The sequence below is a fragment of the Streptopelia decaocto genome, assembly GCF_964273445.1.
Source record: "Streptopelia decaocto genome assembly, chromosome: 4".
NCBI classification, from domain to species: Eukaryota; Metazoa; Chordata; class Aves; order Columbiformes; family Columbidae; genus Streptopelia; species Streptopelia decaocto.
Genome location: NC_138658.1, coordinates 25032340 through 25058662, shown reverse-complemented (window position 1 = coordinate 25058662; position 26323 = coordinate 25032340). Strand labels below are relative to the sequence as shown.

Genomic DNA, 26323 nt, shown 5'->3' with positions numbered 1-26323 from the left:
TAGTCAGAAAATATTGGTGGTTTTTGCCTCAGAGTTCATAAAAGCTTTCCCCTGCTGTCTAGCTCTTCCTTAGAAGTATGATTACCTTAAGACAAGGATAACAGAATCACAGAATGTTAGGGATTGGAAGGGACCTCGAAAGATCATCTAGTCCAATCCCACTGCTGGAGCAGGAGCACCTAGATGAGGTTACACAGGAATGTGTCCAGGTGGGTTTTGAATGTCTGCAGAGAAGGAGACTCCACAACCCCCCTGGGCAGCCTGTTCCAGTGCTCTGTCACCCTTACTGAGAAGAAGTTTCTTGTGTTCCTCTTGTGTTCCAGTTTGAACCCATTATCCCTTGTCCTATCATTGGTTGCCACTGAGAAGAGCCTGGCTCCATCCTCCTGACACTCACCCTTTATAAACATTACTGAGGTCACCCCTCAGTCTCCTCCAAACTAAAGAGACCCAGCTCCCTCAGCCTTTCCTCATAAGGCAAATGTTCCACTCCATCATCTTCGTTGCCCTGCGCTGGACTCTCTCCAGCAGTTCCTTGTCCTTCTTGAACTGAAGGGCCAGAACTGGATGCAGTATTCTAGATGTGGTCTCACCAGGGCAGAGTAGAGGGAAAGGAGAACCTCTCTTGACCTACTAACCACCTCCCTTTTAATACACCCCAGGATTCCATTGGCCTTTTTGGCCACAAGGGCACAGTGCTGGCTCATGGTCATCCTGTTGTCCACCAGGACCGCCAGGTCCCTTTCCCCTACACTGCTCTCTAATAAGTCATTCCCCAGCTTATACTGGAACCTGCGGTTACTCCTGTCCAGATGCAAGACTCTACACTTTCCCTTGTTATATTTCATTAATTTTTTCCCTGCCCAACTCTCCAGCCTGTCCAGGTCTCGCTGGATGGCAGCACAGCCTTCTAGTGTGTCTGCCACTCCTCCCAGCTTGGTGTCATCAGCAAACTTGCTGACAGTGCACTCTGTTCCCTCATCCAAGTCATTGATGAATATATTGAATAATAATGGCCCCCGTACTGACCCTTGAGGGACTCCACTAGATACAGGCCTCCAACTAGACTCTGTCCCATTGACCATGACTCTCTGGCTTCTTTCCTTCAGCCAGTTTGCAGTCCACCTCCCTACCCGACCATCCAGACCACACTTCCTCAGTTTATCTGTGAGGATGGGAAACTGTGTCAAATGCTTTACTGAAGTCAAGGTAGACCACATCAAACTGCTCTGCCATCATCTATCCACCTGGTTATGTCCTCATAAAAGGTGATGAAGTTGGTCAAACATGACTTCCCCTTGGTGAAGCCATGTTGACTGCCCCTAACAGCCCTCTTATACTTGAGATGGCACTAAGGATAAGTTGTTCCATCACTTTCCCAGGGATGGAGGTGAGGCTGACTGGTCTATAGTTACCCGAGTCCTCCTTCTTGCCCTTTTTGAAGATTGGAGCGACATTTGCTTTCCTCCAGTTCTCAGGCACCTCTCCTGTTTCCCAAGACTTGACAAAGATTATGGAGAGCAGTCCAGCAATCACCTCAGCCAGCTCTCTCAGCACCCACAGCTGTATCCCATCCAGAACCATGGATTTATGGATGTCCAGATTGCTTAACTGGTCCCTAATCCAGTCTCCATCAACCAAGGCAGACTCCTCCATTGTCCTGACTTCATCTGGGGCCTCAGGGGTACGGGGCTCCTCAGGACAGCCTCCAGCAGTATAGACAGAGACAAAGAAGGCATTCAGTGATTCTGCCTTCTCTATATCTTCTGTCACCAGGGCACACACCTCGTTCATCAGTGGGCCTACATTGCCTCTAGTGTTAGTTTTATCTGCCATGTATTTGAAGAAGCTCTTTCTGTTGTGCTTGACCCCTCTCGCCAGATTTAATTCTAAGGAAGCCTTAGCTTTCCTAGTTGCCTGCCTACAGCCTCTGACAACTGCCTTATATTCTCCCCAAGTGGCCAGCCCCACCTTCCATGATCTGTAAACACTCTCTTCCACTTGAGTTTGCCCAGCAGTTCCCTGTTTAACCCCACAGGTCTCCTGGTTCCTTTACTTGACTTCCTACGTGTCGGGATGCTCTGATCTTGAGCCTGATATAAGCAGTCCCTGAACACTGACCAACTGTCTTGGGACCCTTTACCTTCAAGCAGCCTTGCCCATGGGATTTCCGGTAGCACTTGTTCGAAAAGGCCAAAGTTTGCCCTGCTGAAGTCCAGGGTTGCAATTCTGCATGCTATTCTGTTCCTGAAAGATCCTTCCTTGGGTTTCTGCTTGGAAAATACACAGCTGGTTATGCCTCCTGTGGCCAGGGCAGGTCTGTGTTGTGGGGCTGTGCACAGAGGGGAAAGGATGTTTTGTAGGAGGTGATTCTGCTCAAAATGCACAGCTGGGTTGCACGCCTGTCATGTCCCATGTGCTTAGACTTCGGAGGAAAAGTTACCTTTGGTAAAACTTCGCTCACTATTGTCACACTGTGAGATCCATCGTCAAGGAGCTGAATACCCTCTTTGGCTTTCTAGCTCCAGTGTCTTAGGCTGGTGGGATTGTCTGGGTATAGACAAAACCAAAATGGAGTGTCTGGGGCCTCTGATACCACTCAGTTATGAAGATATGTTAAGTTAGGTCATACTTACTTTCTCATAACTCCATACAGTATGGCTCTTAGGGAAACAGTGTGGTAGCTGTGACAACTTTTTTTCACTCAAGATTTTTGATCTGCAGGAACATTCCTCTCGTTGTACCTCTTTCTTCGATAAAAGGTTTAGCACCTTCTTGTGAGCCTTGGGGGTGACATGTGATGGACTGCTCTGTGAGACAAGTCGGTGGGCTATTCTGTTTCCGCTGTCATGTTCTCTTAAATAGAGAGCTTTAATGTGAGCACAGTGTCACGTACCTTACTGATCCATAGCCTCATTGCTCCTTTCATCTCTAGCTGGGGAACAGAGATCTGTTTTGTGAGAAGTGGTTTGTACACATCTTACTCAAAGTAGTCTTGAAGTAATAAAAAATCACTTGATACTTCCTGTTAATTCGGCACCTTTTTCTCATGGAAGACTTCCCTTTGCATTGCTACTGAGCTTTTTGAAGTCCTGTGCTTTAATATGTGTGGTGTACGACTCCTCTATATCTTTATGTATTGAAAGACAATGTTTTCCAGTTTCAGTTATCTAATGTAAGTCTGGGGTGGAAAAGCAGATGAGAGAAAAAAGAAACCCATTTTACTTGAAATGCTGCCCATTTTTGTTGTTACATTATGCTCACATAAAGGTGGACCATTAGTCAAGTCTTCCACTGAAGGAATATTTAGGCTAGTCAGATGATCAGAAAGGTAAAGCAGTCTGAGATTTCCAGAAAGAACTGCCCTTCTCTTCTACCTGTGTAGAATTTCTGCCATTTTTAAATTGTGACTTGCAGTGGCTACAGCTGAAAGTCTTGCATTTACCTAGCCCCATGCTTTTGAGTATAGATAAATAAGTAAGACAGAGTAGATTTTCATATATATCCCCATGCCTTTGATCCACCCTTTCATGATTGCAAGTAGTAGAGAGGTAATGTTGTCCTCGAGAATAACCAAAGGTATTAGTGAATTGCCTGGAAGGATGGAAACCAAATAGCAAGCATGTCTAAAACCTTTCTGTCTAGATTACTCACGGTTTCAGCCAGTATCTATTGAATGTTGGCTGTGGTATGACAGTACAGCTGAAAGGATGTATGCAGACTTATGGATGCAAACTTGGGAAATATTAAGTTGGAAGTTCTTGGAAGCAAGGTCCTTTTTAGATTAGCATGAAGTTAAAGTCTCTACTTAAAAAACAGCATAAAAGTTTGAGCTCAGAAATGAGCTGAGCGTGCTGCTGGAGGTCTGGAAAAAGTAGGTTTTTGTTTTTGTTTTTTTTTTTTTAAATGTGTGTTTTTAGAAGCATGCAGAAGCACAGCTTTTTGGCATCTGCTGTAGATCATTACTGCTGAAAGGGTTGAAGTCTTATTGCAAAAACAAAAAGATGATTTATTGCAAACGTCAAGAAATAAATCATGAAGCTTAATAGACCTGTTAAACAAGCTTTTTGGTTTGGGTATGTTTAAGAGCAAGGAAGCTTGAATGGTTCTTCTAGTTTATGAACTTGGATGCCTAGACACATTGCTTGGAAACTGATATGAGCAAATAGTTTGTTCAGAGACTCATTGAAAGTGGAACAAAAGGAAACTCTTTTTTTGGCTAGTTCATCGTTTGCAGAATTTTTGAGGCTAAGAAGGTAGGAAAAGTAAAGTACTGTGGAAATCGTGACATGATCCTGCAATTTCTCTGACTTTAACAGGCCTATTAAAATTTTACAGAGCTCTTTAGAGCGTGTCTTTAAGCTGTAACTTGTGATGGTTTTGGTTCTGCTGAAACGCCTCTGCAGAAGGAGTGGGTGTTTTAGCTCAAAGCTTATGTGGAAATATATTAGTTTTGACCAAGTTGTCATCAGAAGGTCACTGAATTCCAAGATGGTGTTGGTGACACAGAAGATACTGATTTGCTGTCCTGGGACAAAAAGTGCACAGGGTAAAACTGCTGTTTGGTTGGAGTGACCTGATTTTTTTTTTTTTTTTTTTTTATTATGGTATTTTTACTGACCCTGTTTAATGTATCTGTGCTACATCATACAGTATAATAAAATTATCAGTTCCATTTTTAAAAATTATGTTTGAATGAAAGACAAATAATGCTTTACTATTAAGTAGCATCTCTCATTAAGGCCTTGGTGCTCCATTGTAATGTGAGAATGGCTGATTGTTTTGGTCATGAATTCTGTGAAGCAGCAAAGGAAGGTGCAGATGTTCAAAAGATTTCACATGGCAGGTGTTTCAGAGATGGGCACAAAATATTCAAGTCTCTGAAGCTGGGACATAGGGAAGAAAGCCTTAGCCTTAACACTTGTGCACTTAGGACAAGATTAAATTGACTTGATAAACTGGTGGTGTTCAGACAAGGAGGCAGTGATTTTCTTGCATGTTTTGCTTTTTTGTGGATATGTCAGAGCTACTTTGCTCCTAGATCCATTGCTGCCAGGTTCTGCTAGTGGCATTTAGGCTTAACTTTGGCCTTGTGAGTGAATTCTAACTTTTTTTTTTTTTGACTTGGCAACATTTCAGCAGCTAACAAATGAAGTTCAGATGTATGTGATTGAGTCAGGATGCTGCATCACTGTATTTTTTTAGCATTAGGTATTATAGACTGTCTGAAAGTGGATAATTTTCTGGTTTTAATGTTTTTCTGTCAGTTTTTATCTTTGTCACTCATTGTTCTGTCATATGTTATACTAGTTTACTTTGAGAAAATCTTGTAGAATTACCCAGATTTCCAGGGAGAAAAGTGAAGGCAGTTCTATGCAAAATGATGTGTAAAGTCAAGTTCTACAAAATTCTCTGCTGAAAATGGGTTGTGGAATCTGGAAAGCATATTACAGGAAAAATAAGGCACTTCAGCCTACCCCCTTGAGAAGTGCTGTTGAATTACTTTAAATGTTAAGTTATTCTCATTGTCCACACAGATGAGAAATTTAAATGGCATTATGCAATTTGCAGAGCTAGGGAAAAAAATAGCTGTGGTAGATAGAAAATCAGTAAGTACCATGGCTCTCCTGCTTCTGCATCCCTTCACTTTACCAAAGCTGACACACACTCAGTGTATCTGCTTCCTCTTAATAATGGTGCTTTGTGTCATTTAGTAGCACAAATGTGCCTTTGCACAGCTCTTAAACTTTCTAAGGCAGTTGTGAAGAGGAAGAGTTAAATGTGAACAGTTTGCAACGAATCATTTGCAAGAAAATAAATTCTTCCTATCAGTCCAAAACCAGATACTATGTTGTGTTATTGATCACAAGCATCAAGCACAACCAAGCAAATTTCTGCATTTTATCTGGCTGTACAATTCAAGAAAACTTTGAATTAAAAGGGCAGAAAAAGTGTTGTTGAGTAAAATGTCACATATAGCAATAAAAGAAGAACCAGGTCAACATAGTATGAGAAACAAATATAAAGCCAGTAGTGAGTTGTAAAATGTGGAACATAGTTTTATGGTTATTCCAGTTGTTAATGTCAATCTAGAAAGGGAAAGAGGAAAGCTTCCTGCAAACTAAGCCATGTAATTCATGGAACAAAAGGTACCTTAATGTGAAGTAAAAATTTTTCATCATTGGTTTTGACCTATATAGGGTAGATGCAGTCTTAGTACGAAACACTAAAAATGATTTTGACTCTGGGATGGTTTCTTCACATATAGTGGAAATAATTAGCAGTGAGGTGTGTTTTCTTGAATGTCGATATTTTCATAAATTCAGAACCACATTTAAAATTTTGAGCTTGATGTGAAATCATGCCAAGCTCAAAACCTGGGAAATCTGAAACAACTGGCTGCAGCAAGACTGTGAAATCTTTGGGCTGAACAGTAAAATAAGCATCTTTTCAGGATATACATTTTGTGTTAGGTAAGTGCTCCTCGTGAACAACTTTGGGTTTCTGGAATTGTAGACATCAGGATGATGATGATGATGTATGAATACTCTTCAGGGCATCTTTTAAATAGGTATTTGGATGAAGGTGTAGAGCGTGGAAAAATTGAACTTGTGCCAAATGCCTTTCATGCATTTCTTGCTCCAAAGAAATAGTTTGATACAGGAATAGTCCTCACTGAACACTTCAGGGCTTCTGCCAAGCAGTGGAAAAGGTGGTGCTCACTTCTGTTTTCTAAACAAGGGATTATTTAGTCACTGAAGCATGCTATGGGAAAGTGCTCTAACTGTGGTTTATATCCAGCCAGTGGATATTGCTGACGTCTTTCCTGAGCCACTGATTTGCTTGCCTTAGTGAACAGATGTTTATCCTCTTCCACTTTAAGTTGTTTTCTCCTTGATGTTTGCACCCTTCAAACGTTTATGGAATGTTTTGTGTTCTTTCCTTGGCTGTCACAGTGTCAGTCCGACAAAATGCTCATCCTCATTCCTCTGCCCTGAATGCCTTCCAAGTTGTCTTTGTTGTTTCCACTTGAGAAAAATCAAGCTCTGTGAACAAGCTGATATGTTGATATGATGTGTTTTCACATTGAATTGGAAAACAAGTTGGCAAATCATGTTTTATATATTACCACTGTTAGGGAACCGTAATGAAGAAAGAGATCTATGTTTACTCTGTATTCCTTTCAGGCTATTTTTATCAGAGAAGGCAAGTTCTACTTTTCAAACGTAATTTTTGCAAGAAATAGGCCAGAGTTACAGTGTCTTCTCTGTTTGTTCTTTGTCCATCAAATGTAATTCTTACAGTTCTCATGAGTATCAAATAACCTTATCTTAAAGGCAAGTTTCTATCCAAGAGAACCACTTCACCATTTTAGGGCAGAAAGGAAAAATCCAGAATAGCTTTAACAAGGCCTGAGTTTTGTAAATTGTTACTTCACTTCCAGATGACCACTGTCCAAGCTTTTTTGGGGGGGGATGTTAGGAAAGCTTGCTGAGGTTTTGCTTTGCAGATTAAAGTTTTAAATACTTCCTTGGGAAAAAGTTTGTTGCAGGGCTGCTTGAATAATTGGTTCCTCTGAAAATCTGGACCATGAGGTGAGTTATACCAGGATGCTCTCCAGGTTCCAGAAGTGAGGTATCTTTTGGGTTACCCCAGATTCCTCAGCAGTGTCTCAGGAGCTGTCACGCTGCTGCCAGAACCGCTTATGTCTTTACTTCCTTAGAGCAAACATGAAGTAAAATTCACCAGCAAACCATGATAAAGCAGCTTTGATCTGGAACAATGTATTGGAATCTGTTCCTCTTAGAACTGGTTTTGATTTTTTCATTGCATTGCGTGCTATGCTGCTTATCAGAGGCATTTTGGTTTTGCCAGCAGACATCTGCCCGTTCTGTGTTTTTTTGTATTTCTAAACTGGAATAGAAATAACCTGGGCTTAGAGTTTAGCACATCTAATGCATATTTGCCAGAGAGAAGAAACTGAAGTCATACTTAAAATATTTTGTTTTCATAATGTCCAGATGTGCCTAGACTTCATTTTGTCTGTCAACTGTGGTGACGACATTTCAGTTTTCTTCTTTACTTCCACTTTGTGTTCTTCACAATTGAGTAATTCAAAGGATAAACTGTGGCTTAGTCCTCCATGTAGGGTGTGACACCAGGACATGACCAGGTTCCCCTCAACATCTGTTCTTAATTGAAGTCACGTTCTATCTGCACAGAAGAGCCATTGGTAAATGTGTGTGTCACCTTTTCACAACGTTGGATTCCCATTTCTAGGAGTTGTGCAACACTCCAGTTGGGTATTACATTGAAGAGGGCTGGGCAACACCTTGCCAAAATGCTTTCCAACCAGAAAGCACTCATGTAATTGTAACCATTGGGAGCGTATCACTTGCATGATTTTTTTTAAATTGAAATACTGCATTGCTTGACTTGAAGAGAGTATTGTAAACTAGTGTCTAATATAGGAAATAATACTGTGTGTTGAATTTAAGGTATTTGGATGTTTCTGAAATTATGAGTTTAAATGAAAAGTAGGACTGGAATTAAAGTTTGAGATGAAAACATATTTGGAAGGGTGTTGGGGGGTTCTTGAGAATGTGAAGTCTAAGCTTCCGTACTGTCTGGTAGGAATGTGGTAATAATTGCACTTTTAACAATCTTAAAATGATGCTATTCATAATCTCAGGAGGTGCTATGTGTACTTGTGTGTGCATAGATCTGGCAGTAAATTACATTGATTACAAAGATTGATTAGTAGGTATCAAAGTGATCATCATGATAAGTGTATTTTCCTTTGCTTATATTGTAGCTCATTTGAAATTGTATCTATATCTTGCCTCTGTAATACCTGTGAAACAGCTGTCAGCTGACAACTGTTTCCCCTACCAGTATCTCTTTACCTTCTAGATCCAAAGAGCTGCTTCCAGTGTTTTCTTCAGACTTTAACTTGTCTCTTGTAATTTGTGTGTGTTGCTACAATAGCTGTGGACCCTGGAAATACAAGGTGAGTGATATATTGGTCGCTAGGTTAATTTGTCCCCCTGACAAAAATAGATTTATCCTTGGTTTATTATGGCTTTGGAATAGAAAAGATCATAATCAGGCCCTAAAGTTACCACTCGTGTTGTGGTTCCCAGTTCTTCCTCTGTCTTCATACTTCGGTTCTGTATTGCAGAATTATTAATCCAGTGCAAATATTGCTAGGAGGTTTAAGTGCTTCTCTTGAATGCCTTATTCAGACTCCCACAAAATAGGTGGTAAAGATTTCAGGGTCAGAAAACCAAATAACATGGAGAGACTGTGGCTGTAGTGTTTTGTGTGATCTCCTCTCCTCCTTCTGTGCATTGTTTTTCAGTGAAAACTCCTTCAGAAAATACTCTGGTATTAGACCTCTGTGCCATCTTATGCCAAGAATTTTGCACCCTTAGCTGTGGCAGATATTGTCGGTCTTGTTACAGGGCCAGCAAATCAAAATGCCTTCTTGGTACAGTAGATAGGTCTTTTTTATTTGCCAGAAGTGTGCATTCTTAGGTCGTTACCCTTTTTGGAAAAAAAAATTATCTAGTGTGGACAGAAACATTTTCTTAGACCACTTTTTCCAGTGTTTAGGTCCTTTAAGGGAGGACAGTGGGAAGAGAGTATTTTCAGCTTCTCAGCTTCCATTTGGGAGGCAAGTGGAGTTGTCCCAGCCTTCTTTTTCTCAACTGTTGAACCAGGTGTAGAGCTGTTAAATGCTCGATGCTGCTGCACAGCTGTGCCCGTGTTGTGCTTGGATCACCTGTATAGGTGTTTGTGCAGGAAAAGCTCTGACTGGGCTGGATCAAAGGAGTAGTAACTAAATCATTGCCTAGTAAATTCCTGGGAAAGTATTTTGCTTGTCCCAAAAATCTACAAAGGGAATGTTCTCTTGCCAATTTTGAGCAGAAGAAAATAAATGGAGGTAAATTTACGAAAGTCACGTTGTGGGAAGGGGTGGGGAGGGCAGGGCAGGACAAGGGGAAAGGAGGTGCTTGTAAAATGCACACTCCTCTTCCATCTACTGTTCTTTGGATCCAGAAGATGAATCCAGGTCTCTTTCCTGTTCATACTAGTTATTCTGAATGAGAAGCTTTATAGGTTGTTCCACAAGCTTTAAAGAACAATGTGAATTGTTAAAAGTGATTTTTTTCAGGGATATGCTTAGTGGGGAACAGTAAAAGACATGTCAGATTTTTTTTGTTCTTTTAAAGTAAAACTGCTTACTTGATCTTGTCCCATTCTGCCAAAAGAAAACATGGATTGGTGTCACCCTTATGGAGAACTTTGGTGCAATCTACAGTGATCCAATAGTAGTGATGAACATTAAGTAGAAGTAGTTCACTTGGAGACGTAGTTTCACGTGTCTTGCACTTAGCTTTAAAACTGGCTGTATTCTCCATCCAGTCACAGTAATTAATAATTTTGAAAAATCTGGGCTCAGCAGAATTTTGGATACTCAGATGCTGAAAAGAATCTTATCTGCTCAGTTCTGGTGAAATATTACCAAGATGCTTCTTAAGTTATTACTGGGAAGGGGGGGATTTCAAAATCAAAGAGGTGGTGTGTCTCAAGAACTGGCTTGTCTTGAAGATTTTGCCAGGAATGGGTCTCAGTATTTCCCTGTCTTGCCTGTTGGTAAAGCAGATTGTACAGTTGGGAGCTAGGTTAACTACAAATACCTCTTTGTAATTCATCGTCTGAGCTATGAATTTGGGAGAGTGGTAAACCTGAGAAAGTGAAATGATTGACCTTGTTTTGCTTAATACTAATTCCTTATGTAAATGAATTTATCTAAAAATGTATGAGTGAAACAAATTGTAGGTTAACTGAGATGTATTTCCTGCATAAACAGTAACGTTATACTGGACCAGTTAAGGAACAGACTGACTTGCTGAATGCATCCTGATGTGCTTAACCTGAAGATGGTACTTGAAAGAAATGCCATATTTAAGGACAGTTTCTGATACCATCTGACACTCCCATCATCCCTGATCAGGGTCTTATTGTTCCTTTTTTATTTTACTTATTGCAAAGTACTTAGGGTCGAGCATTTCTTTATAATGCACCTGTAAGTTGTAGTTTGCACCTTCTTTGTAGGCCAAGGAGTGTTACAAAGTTGTGTCTTTTTAAAACCAGGGTATCCCAGAAACATAGATGGAAAGGATTAACTTTCTGACCGTAAGGGAAAATTTCACCTGTAGTACAACTCATGGTAGTATGAAGCATACTTGTGAAACCCTTCTGTAAAAAAACTCAGAGCAACTTTCTCTCTCAAGCCCAAAAGGCTGAAGCTTACCTGGGTTTAAATTGAATTTAACTTTTCATAGTACCTTGCAGGCTAGTCATCTTATGAGAGTTTGTATTTTTGCTGGTACATGTACAAGCTTGACCATGCGTGAGTTTTCACCGCAGCACTTGTACTGTCATTTGGAGCAGTGACTACTGACATACATACAACCCAAACAGATTCATAGTTGACTTTTTCTGAAGCCAGCCAATGCAGGTTATACTTGCCTTCAGAGCAGATTTATTTCACAACATATTCTTAATAGAAAAGGTTGTAAGAGCCTGCATTACCTGCATAGGCAAAATCTCAAAAAAAAAATCCAGTGGAAATGCTGAGTTCTCATGAAGGTTCCAGCTGAATTTATTCATATCTGTCTTGCAATTGGAATTGCATGAAAAGGAGGAAGAGCTGAGAATGTGAGGGTAAGTTTTCAACAGTATTAGAATTGAAGGATTTCAGAAATAATGCAACTTCTTTAGTAGCTATACAGAATTTCTGTCAATGTGAAGAGGATATCTGTACGGCTAGATCAGTAATACAAGCCATGTGGTGTGTTTTACTCATGTGAAGAATCCTAGTGAAGCACATAGATCTCAGATAAGAAGTATTGGACAGTACTTGAACACCAAAGTGTGTGTGTGCTTGGAAATGCAGTGGTAATGGTTGAACTTGCAGGCTATTAACAAAACTTGTGTGGCAATTAAGCCAGAAATAGCTGCTCTTTCAAAGAAGTTTTGAACATATTCTGTGTAAGGACTAAAGCATCAACTTGTAGCATAGATAGACAATTTTCTGAATAATTTGCAAGTGCTAGGGAAAGATATCACATGAAAAATCCTTCTCCCAAGTATCAGAACTACTTGCTGCTGAGCTTACAGGTCAAACTAATTCCTATCAAACTGGACCAAAGAACGGAGCTTTGGGAGGCGAATTTGTTCACCATTCAGGAACTTCTAGTGTGTAGGAGTATTTTCAGAATGGAAAAAAACAACTTGGGAAGCTGGGATTTAAGTGTATGCTTTTAATATTTTGGATTCATTCAATGTCATGTTAATATCTGAGAACAAACTAAACATTCAGGAAACTAGACATGTACCCTGGTTAAACCTGGGTTTGCTGTCTGCAACACCAATGAAAGGAACCAAGCCACGTACACATGGTGGAGGGAATGGCTTCTTTTCACAGTGATAAGCAGAAGGTCTCTTAGCAATGGGTGTGCAGAAATGGTCTTTCTACACTGTGACTATTCAAATAATGAGCAAGAGTTGTATAGTGGTGGCTGAGAATGAGGACTGCAAGTGCTTGTGCTTTCAGTTTCTGTCTTGGTTAAATATGTTGTAGGCTTTGGTCTGTCTTGAGGGTGTTGGGAAAGTGATGGATTTAGTCCTTTGGCCTTGGGTTTCCTGGGGCTGCCAGTACTCAGAGGTGTACATTCCTTCCCCTTTGGTCTAATTTCCTCTCTTTGAAGTGGAGATCAGGCTTCCATTGAAAGCAGAGGTTGTCCAGACACACAAACATCTGACTTTATTTGAGCATACATGAAAGGCTTTTATTACTTTCTTTTAACATTTCTGTCTAATAATACCATCCTAAATCACACTGTGGAATGATATCACGGTAGTTGCTGCCTGGAGTCCTTGTGTGTTGTAGAAAGCTTAATGCTTCATGTACAGGATCTTTCAAGGCCTAGCTGAGATTTCACTTGTGTTGTCTTCCATATGTTTGTAAAAAAATCCCTTCATCATCTGCATCTAATTTAGCAGAGAGCTGGAATGCCGGAAACATATTTTCATTCCCGATGAAACATAATTGCAAGTACATTGTGAGTGAAAGTATCAAATTGGAGTTGCTCCTCTCTTTGTTTAAAATGGAGAGGATTTCCAAGTTCTGGCTGCATTTATCTTTTTATAGGTTGCGGCCCATCTCTCTTTGGTCTGACCTGAGCCTGCAGGGGTGTGTAATGAGGCAACACCAAAGTCATCAGCTCAGATGTGCTTCACCTGAGCTCTTGGGGGTAGGGTAGAGAAGCCCTGCTGCTGCTAAGCTCTTGCTGCATGTATTTTGTTTGTATGAAGATCTAAAGCCTTTAATGAGCTGTCTGGCCCATAAAGTTTTTGCACGTCCTAACAAAAGACACTTAGGGATGTTTAGTATCTTGATTTCTTGTGCTTTAAGACTCTTTGGCTGGCCTTGGTGCAAAACATCAGTAGACAATACTGCTCTATTACAATACCTAGTCACAAATAGCGACTGAGTTAACAGTTTTTGTTTCATGAAGCACATGGCAAATTTTGTCGTGCTAAGAGGCAAACTTCTCGAAGTACTTTTTAAGATTCAGAAGTGAGTTGGCACCTGTAAGCATCGGTGTGTTTTGTATGTGTTTGGTCCAGATTCCTTTACCAGCTTATTGCCAGGGAATCTGAATGCCTTCTACAAACAAATCTGACATATGTTAGCTGTGCTTGTTTTCTCTGTCAATTCTAAAAATTTTATGTATAAAACTATTTTATATTTCTTTGGAACTTCCAGGGAATTTGACTGTTTTGTTAGGAAATGCGAGGTCAAAGGATAATTTTTGATGAGTTTTGCTGTTCACTTTTAATAGTTTTGAAGCAGTACTAGCAGTCTTATGAAAGATAAAGGCCATAGGTATAATTGAAAACATGTAAGTGAAGAATTAGAAAAGCTTTTCCAGAGCTAATGTAGAAAGAGAACTCAAGTCACAAGACAATAATCAGGGCATATGTTCTGCAAACTCCCTAAGTATGAACTTCTTTGTGTTTTCTTGAAAACCCAATTGTTGCTGCAATGTCATCCATTACTTACACTGGCTAATCCAGTTTTTTAAAAGGTTAATTATATATTTCCATTCCTAAAGGTTGAAATAATTGTCTTGAGAACCATTGTGTCTATTGGAAGATAAGTTGAAAAATCTTAGTCTACATCTGTTCTAATTAAACTTGGTTCTGACATTTAATTAAGTGATGAATCAAGCTCATGTAAAACAGGTAACTTTGAGTAAAAATTACTTTCCTATGAGGTTGATATTTAGAAATTTTACCTTCCAACTTGAAAGAATAGCTGTATGAAAAACTAATATTCAAATATTCACAGGAGCTAAATGATATCTAACAATCTGATATCAGTGTGACTTCTGATCTGTAAAACAGATTTTTTAAAAGGTTTTTTGTTTGTTTGGTTTTTTTTTTTTTTTTGGTTAATGCAGGTTTCTTAATGAAGCACAGAAACATGCAGACCTGGCATTGATTATTTAAATAAAACCACTGCTAGTCTGGAGAGGTTAGAGGACACCCCTCCCACTCAGTGACTTCAAACCTGTTTTTTTATGTGTCCACATGTGTGTAATCAAAACGTGTCATAGTAACTTCCTTCTCTGGAGTTAACTCTCAGATCATTATCAAGAGTACATGAAAGAGTGTAAGAGGTAGGGTTGTAAATGCAGAGAAAAGCGAAGTCAAGTATAAAGATACTAGAAGAGTAGATTAATTGCGTTACACTGGCTTGTCAACACTATCTGTTCTAGAGGTTGGCTGTAAGTATAACTTCTTGGGAAAAATAGTCTATAACTGATAGTTTTAAAATAATAAAAGTTGCGGTTTTAGCTTTTACCCAGCTGTACTGCACCGGCTTGCATACAGAATAAACTGTGGTGCTGATTACTGTATTTCTCTTAGGTGGCTACTGTGTGCAAGTGGCATGAAATGCAAGAAAAGAAATAAGCAGTTCAACTAATAATAAGAGAGTAATAATACGGGTAGGAATTCTTGTAAAAATAACACTTGAGAATCCTGACATCTCTCTTCAAGAGGACAGTAGTGTATAGAAGATATGCTTGATATTTATCAAGTGCAAGAAGCTACAATGCATTATATTTTTGTTACTGTTCTCCCTCCCTTTGTCTATTCAAGTCCTGCATTAGAGTATGAATCAAGTTACTGCAATTCTACTTTCTGACTTTTTAGAATGTGAACCTTGGTTCATACTGTTTGATTTGAGACCAAGCTTTCTTGATTTGTATTGTGTTACGGGCATTGCATTGCAAGTATGTGCCTCCCAGCTTTACAGTGAGTTTATTAGGCAGGAAAAACCTCATTCATTCTGATCTGGAAGTGATGTTCTACATGGAGCAAGGCCTTACTGTTTTATTTCCTCCTCTATTACTCAGTGCTGTTTACTGACTGAACATTGGCTGGCTGTATGTATGACAGAGCTGTTGTGGTTTCTCATTTAATTATGACAATTTTTCAAGGACTGGTGTCAGCCAAGGGCAGGGGTGTGAATCTTAGCCAGAAGAAGAGTCATTGGGAGAGGAATGCCTGTTTGTTGTGTTACATGAAACTGCTTTTCCACTCGAGATGCAAAAAGAAGAGCCATCTGCAGCGAGACCAAGGGTGTATTTTCCTGCAAGTTGAGAAGAAGCCTGGCTTGTGCTACCACAGAGGCAAAGACTTGAGCGAGCAGCATTGCTGGAGCCTTTAGCACAGAAAAATGAGCACATCAGCCTGGGAAGTCTAGTCCTCAGACCGTGCTTACTCACAGGTCAATGACTGGTGTCTGCTTTTAACTTGTATCTGTAATACCCCTTTGAGTGTGGTTACTGTCTCCTACCCTGGAATTTATTACTTCTGATAGTATGCTGCAAATGGGAATGAATTTTAAGCATTAATGAGAGAGGATATGATTTAGAGGGAGTCGGGGTGGGGACAGGGGTGACATAATGTTATTAGGTACCTGAGCAAACTGGTAGGTAATTTACAGAGACTGTCTTAGTGGCACAATATTGTGGAACTCTGTCTCCACACATCTTGATGTGTTAGCGTGGAACTAGTGCCTTGGCAACTCCTGAAGAAAACTAATATCCTTCAGGAGTGTGTACATAATCCTAAGGTGTTTGTTTCCCTGTTGATTTATTACTGTGAGCAAATGTTTGAAACATGAAAAAAAGAGCTGAAATGTGATGAGTAACTTACATTGTCACAAAAACGGAAGTGTATCTTGGAGGTAAGTTGGCTTTATTTTCAGAGATAGTGCTAAAAATGTTTCAGAATTCAGCACCAATTGTTATCAGTATAGGCATGAAGAAAAGGAGGCCTGTGTTTAGTGAGGAAGAAATAGGCTCTGTGTAATTTAGTGCTTTATTTTCATGGTAGTGCTACAGCCATGACCCAGATCCAGGTCCATGCACACTCCTTGTGACTTTATGCTGTAGGGGATGAGCTTAGTAATATGAGTAACACTAAAGTAAATTCTACATGTTCAGGTTTGTACAAAGAGAAGCCCCAACAACAGCCTTTTTTTTCCCTTTCACACACAAACTTAGATCTGTTCATGGGATTTGTGTTGCAAGGTGGACTTGTCCTAGGCAGTAGTTGCAGGCTTGTGAAGTCACAGCCATTTAAATGTAGAAAGAAAATCCAAGAAAAGCAACAGTGCAGAGCAATGGTGTCCAGATAGAGATATGAGCTGTTTTTGGGGGGAGGGCAGGGAGGCTTCCCTGTTGCTTTGACTACAGTAATGTGAAATATAGTAAGTCCCTCTGAATGAAGGTGATAACCTCCTTTACCTTGGGCACACTGCTATTCTGCTCTGCAGATAGTGCTTAAAAAAACCCACAGACTGTTCTTACTGCAAAGGGAGTTGATAAGAAAAGGTAGGTCTTTCTGGTTTATTGTTATCATTACTTTATGCTATTCATGAGCTCTGTTATTTGTAGCAAGAGGAATTTATATTCTCAGGATACCTTGCCTCTCTTGGCTTCTTGGATGCTGAATAATTTGAACTATATGAACTTGAACATCCTTAGGCCACTTTCAAAGTGGCTGCAGATTCAGGACCTGCCATCTTCAAATGGTTTCTCTTCTGCTTTTGTGGCAGTTTCTATGAAGTGTTCGTCCTAGTTACTGCAGCGGTCTCTCTTTTTGTAGCCTACTTAAAACTTGGAGAGTGCCTGATGTTGCTTTGCTGCTAGCTGGTGTTTTTAAGTGAACGAACCAAGAAATGTTTACTTTAAGTTTTATGTAGGTAAGTAACATGTGCCTGTCTCCTCTTTCTGAATCTTTTACTAGGTGAATAACTTAAATAGATTTTACTTCTCTTTCTGTTGGTTTGTTTTTGTTTTTTGGGGTTTTTTTTGTTTTTTTTTTTTTGGTGGAGCAATGCCAGACAAAGATATTTACATGGTTTTAGCTAGCTTTCAGGTCACTGAAGATTACCAGTTACTTGCTAAAGTGCTCTTGACTTTAATTCCGCTTCTCTCTAAATCTGCACACCGGACGTGTGTGAGGAGGAAGCTGCGCTGTACGGCAGCATGCTGCTATGCTCTAGGCTGTGCAGTTCTCAAGTGCATTTTATGTAATGACCAGAAAAGTGGTGAACACAGAATACTTTTAAAGAAGGTGTGATCATCTTTTAACTGTGGGTTATAGTAACAGAACCTGAAGACTGTGGTTGCAATACAGTAGGGAGTGCATCTTTGGCTTTAACGGTTCCTTCAGTATGAGCTGGAAATGTAGGTGTGAGCATCCATGCATAGGTTGACCACATGAATTATTACAGTTCCTAGGTATTAATTTCAGAGTCAAGTGTCTTCATGCTGGCTTAGGAGTTTGGGGAAACTATTAACATACAGCTTTACTGGAAAAAGCAGTGTTACAATGGCTTTATAGTGTAGTACAGTGTAATTTTTCATTTACTTAAACAATTTGGATGGCATAACATTCTACCTACTGCTTTCTAAAATATATAGGAAAGGATTGCAGACTCTTTATGATGCGAACTTGTTTTTAAAAATGTGAAATGTTCATTCCTTAAGTACGAATTAATGCTTTTCCTAGGCAGAAGATGGAAATGTCAACTACAAAGTAACAGTGCTTATTTTGAGTTGGCTCTCTCTGTGGAAAGACACACGTCTGCTTTCAGAAATGTTGACTATATTGTCTCCAGTATTCCAACATAGACATTTATGTCAGTATGGTTAATGTTTTTAAGTGACAGAGCAATTCACAGTTACATTAAACATTTCTGAACAGCATTGAAACTACACTGATTTCTGTTTAAAGTAGGTCTGTTTTAAGTTTAAGTCCTGCTGTGGCTGGCAGGCAGAGAGGACTCAAACCTTGTCTCTGTTGCTGAGTTTACTAGGAATGGAAATGGATACACGCTTGAGTGTGCCACATTTGAGCCTTCGGTTCTGACTTGTCCGTGTTTTATTTGAAATGGTGTCAAGATACTCCCTGCAGCTGGGTGTGTGCTCACTACCTGTGTATAGTGTTCACTATCCATAATCTGGTTTGGATGTGTACAGTATGTGTGTAACATTTACACACATGCCGTTGCAGTTGCCCCCAGGTGCTGCACTGTCTGTGCACCTCCAGAGCGAGTGAGAAATGGTGATTCTGAATTTCAGTGCAGGCAGGTGCAAGTGATTCCATCAGTGGTACAATGCTGTGGTACTTCTGGGGAAGCATGTTTTGGAGCGTGAGATGTCCGCTTCAGAGGAACTTTCAGCAGAATACCAAATACTGCTGTTACTTGAACTTCTTTGAACTGAAAAGGAAACACATTACATTTTATTTAACAACGCAGAAGAAAGTAATTTTGCATTAAATGTTAGTGGTAAATATGTCAAAAATAAGTCCAAAATGTTCTGTTTACCAAATGTGACCTAATGTAAGATTTGAAAGGTCATTTTGGGGTGTATTGAGGTGGGCTGAAGCTCCACTGTGGTGTCTCTGGAGGTACCCAGAAATAAGGTTCTGCCTGCTTTCAACCTCTGTGTATCAGGAGTGATGTTGCTGTGCTGGTGGCCAGAGTTGGGACTTCGCTGGGGCTGTTTGCTCTGAGCAAGAGATGAATTTTGAAGTTCAGTGCAGGCAGCAGATGTTCCTCTTCCTTCCTCCCAGTCTCTAGCAACCACAAACCCTTTCTGCAGAACTTATGTGCTCCTTCAATTTAGAAGAATTGTTTCCTCTGCCCCATCTTCCTTCATGGGTTGTTTCTCCAACTTTGCATTCCATATTTATTTAACCTCTGGCTGTTTGTGGAGGAGCCCTTGGAGTTAAAGGCATTGAGGGAGCGCTGAATTGCATCAGCTGTGGGAGGAGGCTTTTGCTGCTGTTGACAAACTAGAAGGTATTTTCCCCCCTGTCAGCATACTTAGTGAATGTGGCTTGTAACATCTTAGTTCCCTTGGTCAATTTTACAAGGAATGTGGAAGGCCTGAACTGCTGTGAGTACAACATGGAAAGCCTAGTTGTGCTAGATTTCCTAAAAGAACAGGCAGCTGAGTTCCATTCTTAGTGATTCACTGTCAGAGGGCTGCTGACAGCTGTACTCAGATGCCTTTTGCCATCAGTCTTTGAGAACAAAGAGCTGTGCCAGAGATTATTTTTATACTTTGAAAGATCATCTGTTGAGATCATGCTTGGACACAAATCTTAATCAATTCTTTTGTAAGTGGAGTCAGTAAGTGCTGAAGAATTCACCACTCACATGTGAATTAAGTTGTTTTTAAGCTGTCCTTACCATCACTTTCTCCATGTAAAGTATGAAACTGTAAACAGGGTTTGAGGTTTTTCAGTGTCAGATATTCAGAGGCAGTGTAATCCATTGGTTGGAGAGAGACATCTGGGAATTGGACTTTTTTTTTTTTTTGCTTTTCCAGATGCTGCTTTTTGACTTGCTCCTTGACCTTTTCACTGCTCAGTATTTCAGCTTGTGGGACTTGCCAAGTGTTGTGCATTTCTTGGTCCATCTCACATCACTTGACCCTTCAGCTACCAGAGGCTGTTTTCTGTCTTGTCTGTAGTTTTGTATGCTTCTCCAGGTAGTTATAGCTGATTTTCTGCTGTGTGTGATTTCTCTCCAGCATTGCCAGTTTTATGGAATAAGACACCTGAAGTAGCAGTCTGGGCAGAAACCTGGGAGATGAGAGACCGCTCTAGTTTAATCACAACTTCACTTTTCAGTTACATTGGCAGCAGCAACCATGTCTTGCAAGTGTGTGCTACCATGTGAGGAAAAAGCTGAGGACATACATGAGTCACAAGTAACAAGCAAAAGCATAACAGAGATGGTGTTATTTATCATTGTAGGGTGCTCCTTAAGCCTTCAAAACCTTTCTTTGTTTGTGGTGTGACATTTCATAATCACTGCTAAATCAGTGTATATCTGCACTTCAGAAAAGACAGCTGGACAGATGGTATGTAAATGTGTGTCAGTTAAACAAGTATTCTAAAGGTAGAGTCTGTCTCGACTCAGAAATGGCAGTGAGATCAGGAAGTGATGGAGAGAACAGAAAGTGTCATTTGAGGTGTCAGAAGAGTGTGTAATGGGCAAAGTGCTTTTAGCTGTGCCATTTCATGATGCCTCTTGCTGCTACAACGGTAGTGGAAGGACAGGAAGCGGTTTGTCTGAATGTTACTGCTTGGATATATATGGCAGCAAAAGTTAACCTGTGACAATCACCCAAAATACTGACTTGACAGCATGATGCTGTAGTCACAGAACTACAGCACTTGGTTTGCTTTACCTAGCAGCAGCTGACAGATACGGAGGATTCTTTGAATACTGTTACCCAGTGATCTCTACCAAGGAAGCCAATATGATTTTGTTACTTTATGCGGAAGAAATAAGTTCTAGCCCGTAGAGAAATAATGTGTTTAGCACTAACCCTGAGCTCTGTTTATTCCTGAGTGCAGAAAGGACAAAGGAGAGGCAAGAGGTTCTGACTCTGCTGTTCTCCCCATCTGACAGTGTTTTTTTATACCAAAGGCCATGCTAAATACAAAGGTGCTGCTATTGATCATTGCTACTGCAAGAGCAGTTACAGAGCATCTGGCACACTTCAGCTTCCTATCTACAGCCTTGAGCTGAATGCAGCAGGGCAGAAAGTGACAGGAAGAGAACTGGTGTCTAGACCTCATCTATAAGTTTCAGACTGTGCATGTGTGCTAATACTTGTCACAACTGCAGAAGTCAAGTATTCACACACTCTGTGACATTTTCAATGGTACCTAACAGAATTTAACTTGCTTTCATTGTAATTCGCAAGAAGTTGAATACCTTGTAATGTTCTTCATAAATTCCCTAGTGCCGTTTCATTTGGGCTATTTATAGGTGTGCTTGAATTCCTGTAAGCAAACAGTAGGCTTTTAGAAGTCTGACTAGTGTAGGAATATCTGTAGGATGGTTCTGGCATGGAAATGCAAATCATGTACTGAAGCGTCGTATTTGACCAAGACCTAAATGTCTTGGCAAAATTGTTCGGTCTTGGATTTGGGAACTGGTCCCAAAATGAATTTAAAATTAAGAGAAGCCTTTCCGTTAGCTTCACTGGGCTGCGGATCAGACCTTCTAACATCTGACTGCTGATAACACTTTTCACATTTTTTTTTTTCTTGCCTACGTAGTAATTATTTAGGTCTTAAAATTGTAATTCTGTCAAGCAAAATCATTTGAGGCTGTCCCTGATAGGACAAAAAAGGGCATGGGGAATGCAGAACAGCCAGATGTATTTGTGATTAGGAGCGTTAGTGCCAGTGGTACAAAAGGCTTTCAGATGTCTCAGAAAACCTTCTGGATAAAAGTATAATAATATCTGTTCTAAAGGCTGGTGGAGGAAGGCTCCTGGCAAGTGCACTGCTGCAACCTTTGAGAAAGAACAAGACAGGAATGCTTTGAAATAGCTCCTTCCAGTGACATAACTTGAGAGAAACTCCTTGCAATGTACGTCTTGAAAAAATGGTTGCTAAGCACTAGTGGAAAGTTAACTTTCTTCTTAAGTATTTTTTCACCTCTTTGACATGGTCTTTCCTTCCACGTGCAATACACTGGCACAACAGTTGAGTAGCAGCAGATTTGAAGCACTCGGGTGAGAAATAGTCTAGTCTTTACCTCCTGCAATAGTTGCTCACAAATGCATTTCTGCATTGTAGCAGAGATTCAGGTGTTGTGAAACATATTATGAGTAAGATGAAGGCAGACAATGTTTTCAGGTACTAAATGCTTTTATGCAGTTGTTACTCAGCCAGGTTAAAGAAAGAAAAAAAAAAAAAGGAAGCTCACCAGTCAGAGGCAGCACTCCCTACCTGAAAGGTACTGATAACCTTAAACTTAGGCACATAAGCCTATAGTTCATGGGAAATAAGTAGAAAGGAACCCAAAAGTAGACATTACTTGAAAAATGGGTTATATCTCTTCATGTAAGCATTGCAGTATTGAAGTAATCTAATTTTATATAGAACTGTTGAGTCACAGATTTTTATGCATTTTGCACTCAAGCACTTACACACATACATGTGTGTATATATACATGACAGACAGGTTCATCAATGTGCAAATCATTTGTTGCTGCAAAATTGCAGCCTTTTACTAGATCTGTTAATGTGTCTGTTGTGGAAAAGTCATCTCAATGCAGTGCTGCATTGTCTGCTCTTTTGGGATGCTGCGTTGTTTGCTCTTTTGGGAGAACAAGGGGATTAGACGTTGGGACAGGCTGGAGGAGTGCGGGTCTGGGTAGGTGCTTTGGGGGCTTCTCATCTTTATCCTTTCTGTGCCAGGCTGATGTTGGGCTGTAGAGGACCTGATACAGCATCTGAGTGACAGCAAGGATGAGGTAGGGTTGCTGGAAATAAAAGCTGGTGATGGTTTGCATGCTTGAAATGTGCTATCTTGGCCATGGGAAATTCAGTGAGAATAAAAACATACTGCATGCCATCAGGCTGTCTTGCCAAATGGGTCGTCTTGGTGCAGTCCTGTGACTATTCATTGTCGCTAGATTTGCTGTGCTATAATGATTTTTCTGACTGTTTCCTGGCAAAGCACTGGGATCTGAGGGAGCTGCCCAATTGAACAGAAACACTTCCCTGCACAGCACCAGTGTGGCCCTTCCCTGTTGGCGAGGATAACGTTAAGTGTAGTTATTTGCCTTTTAGAGAGACCAGTGAGAGAGGCAGATTCCCTTATGGGAGCAGAAGGAGGTTGGATCTGGGCCAGCGGTGGTAGGTGGTGGTGGGCTCTGTGGACCAGGAGATGTTGGTGCAGAGCTAGTGTGTCAGGGAACGTTTCTCATTCTGTTTACTTTGCACTTCTGATGACCAGACAAGACCAGGAGATTTTGCCCACTGCCAGCCCCAAACACACAGACCATGTGTTCAGTTCTGCTCATTACCTAAACTGGAGGTTGGCCAAGTCAGTAGAGTTGACTCTGGCAGCAAGTACAAGTTGCATTTCCTGTTCAGAAGATGGGTTTGAGTAATATGCTCATTTAGTGCTTGCAAATGCGTGGCTTTCTGCCTTGTCTCATGAGGGTGAGAGGACTTGAAGTATGTTGATACAATTCCACACTTTGTTGTGTGTTATTTACATACTGTTTGCACCTCGCTGTTTTCTGCGTAAGTGCCAGTGCCCTGATATTTCTGCAATTTATTTTTATGACCTTGGTGTTGAAACAGCTGTAAAAATAACTAGTGAAAGAGAACCAGCTGCTGGAATTTGTGATTCCAAGTCTGGTTTGTAGTACGCAGATTCTGAAAGGGAAGGAGAGATGGAAAACAACAAATAAACAGTCTCGTGGCTAAATACAATTCTTCTTAACAAAAACAAGTCAAGTTGCTGAAATTTTAACTGCTGAAAATAATGAAATCACTAATAAGTAAGACAACCTTTTTGTATAGAAAGTGTCCCAGGGTACAATACTGTTTTTATTCAAAGATCTTACACTTGCCTGCGGGAACTTGTGAGCAGTATAATGTCATTTCTCCTATACCTCCTTTATTTAATATTGCAGAAGTAGTTTAAGATAGAAATTTTAGCGAAGAGATGTAGATCAATTAACATTTTGCATGACTAGCTAAAATCACAATACTTAGGCTTTACACTGGTGTCAACACTAGTGAAATGCGACTTTGTGGAACAAAATTTGAAATAGCCTTTCACCCAAGTAGTTAATTGCTTTTGACTTGGGTATTTAGATTCTTGTTTGTGGTCTGAGTGTAACAGGAGTAATACACATAATTACTGTATTTAAACTCCTCCTTTGTTCCTAGCTTGAGGCTGGCCCAAGCAGCAGAGGTAAGCTGGACAGGTTAGCTGGGGAGTTGTTGTGCAGCAAGGAGCTGGGAGTAGCCTATGGGCAGTAACTTTGTTCTTTTTTTTCAGCTGCAATAACTTACCTGTTGTTTACAATGCTTTCCGTAAAATACTTGCTAATACACGTTTTAAGGATGTGAGTTGGGAGCTGCTTCTTGGCATCTACTTGGCCCAGCCAAAAACCAGCAGCATCCAAGGGATTTCTGCTCGGATTCAAAAAATGCCAGTTATGAGTTGGTTGTATTTCCTTTTGGAGAGAATAATCTCATATGGCACAGATAAGTCTGTCCCCGTTCTTGACATGTTTTACCAGACAGGGTGTTAAGCAGAGGTAGGGTACAAGTTTAATAAAGCCTGCTGTGTATGGCTGAAGTTGGTTCTTGGGAGATGATCCTATAGTTTCTTATTGCAAATAATTTCACGTAACGTGTTTTCATCCTCCTAAAAAGCTAAACTAATGAGTAAGAGAGGTTGGGCATCCAGGGATAAAGCTATAGGGGTTTCAGAGGCTGCTTGGCTACTGCTTTTTTTTTTTTTCATTTGTAGTTAGTTATTACAGTGCATAGCGAATGAAAAATTTATTACAAGAGCCCAGACGACCTTGAAGTGTGAGCAGAGATTTATGAACAAGAAACTGAGAAAGACAACTATTAATTTTTCTAGTGGTACTTGAATCCCCCTTTGCAGCACCAGATTGGAAGGAGGCAAGGGCCAGTTCAGGAAGTTGCTGCACATTCTAATACCCTCTGCAGCCCCAGAGCTGGTGTTTTCAGAGCGTGCACTCCGATGGTACATGACCCTCACAGACACCCAGTGTGGTCTGAGGGTTTATCGTCTGGTTGGTTCTTGCTCAGACGTAATTGTAACTCCAGGCCCAAGTTTGCGCTGCTGAGAGCCGGACATCTTTGTATATTTTGCAGGGACACTTTGCTCAAGTAAATGTAACAGTACAAGTGTTCTGGATGAATCTAGGTGAACCCTAAAGGGGCAGGCTAAATATTTTCTTTTCCTTTTTCTGAAAAGAATATCAAGTGATTTAAGTTCTGATCTTGCAATTGGCACTTTGCAATAAAACCTCTGTGCTGGTGTTGAGGCCCATTAACCTCAGTGCCACAGGGCAGTTAAGAGTTTTAGTCACGGAGATCGGATTCCAGGCTACGGCCCAAAGCAGGGATATGACAACAGGCTGTATGTACGTGTTAAAAGCAGAAGGTGTAAGCGCACAGCAGAGGTGGCAGCTGGAGAAGTTGTTCCAAAGAAGGGTAAGTGTGAATGGTAAGAAGAAAGGAGCCGGAGGAAAAACAGGCTGAAAAACGTTCCTTCCTGGAATCTATCGATCTGTTTATTTATTCTTGCTTGATTCTGTTGCAACTTACTTTACAAAAATGTAACGCTATCCAGATAAAGTACTTGGGTTAATTGTCAGAGGGATTGTCTTGTCTATGAAATGAATGTGTATCCATCTTTCTAATCTGCTTTAAAAGCTGAGGACATACCTTTGAAATGCCAATGTCTGTTACTCTGTTCAGGGACAGCGTTGTTGCTGTGTAGGAGGCTGGAGCGGGAGTGCCAGACTGGACTCACCAGTCTACTTTGCCAAAGTCAGAACAGGAAGCTTTGGTCTAGATATTCTCAGTCACAGATGTCTCTTGCTTGCAATGTGTAGAATATTTTGTTCTTTTCCCACCTTGATGTTTCGAAACAATAAATACCCATGAAACAGGCTTTCCCAGGCCCTGACAGCTGGGCAAGTTCCTGATTGGGCAAGAAAGGCTGCCAGTGGTAGTTCAGAAAGAAAAGCAGCATGTCCTTCAAGCGCTTACAGACAGTGAAATTTCATTCACCATTAATTTTGCACAAAGCTGTGTTTGTGGATGTAGTCACATTTTATTCTGCTTAGGT

At 40.5% G+C, this 26323-nt stretch overlaps 1 protein-coding gene across 3 annotated transcripts in view; it reads left to right on the top strand.

Annotated features, from left to right (window-relative positions):
* The window catches only part of ARHGAP24 (Rho GTPase activating protein 24), a 244228-nt gene that overhangs the window by 45033 nt on the left and 172872 nt on the right, over positions 1-26323 (top strand). The gene's annotated exons all lie outside the window — the stretch shown is intronic.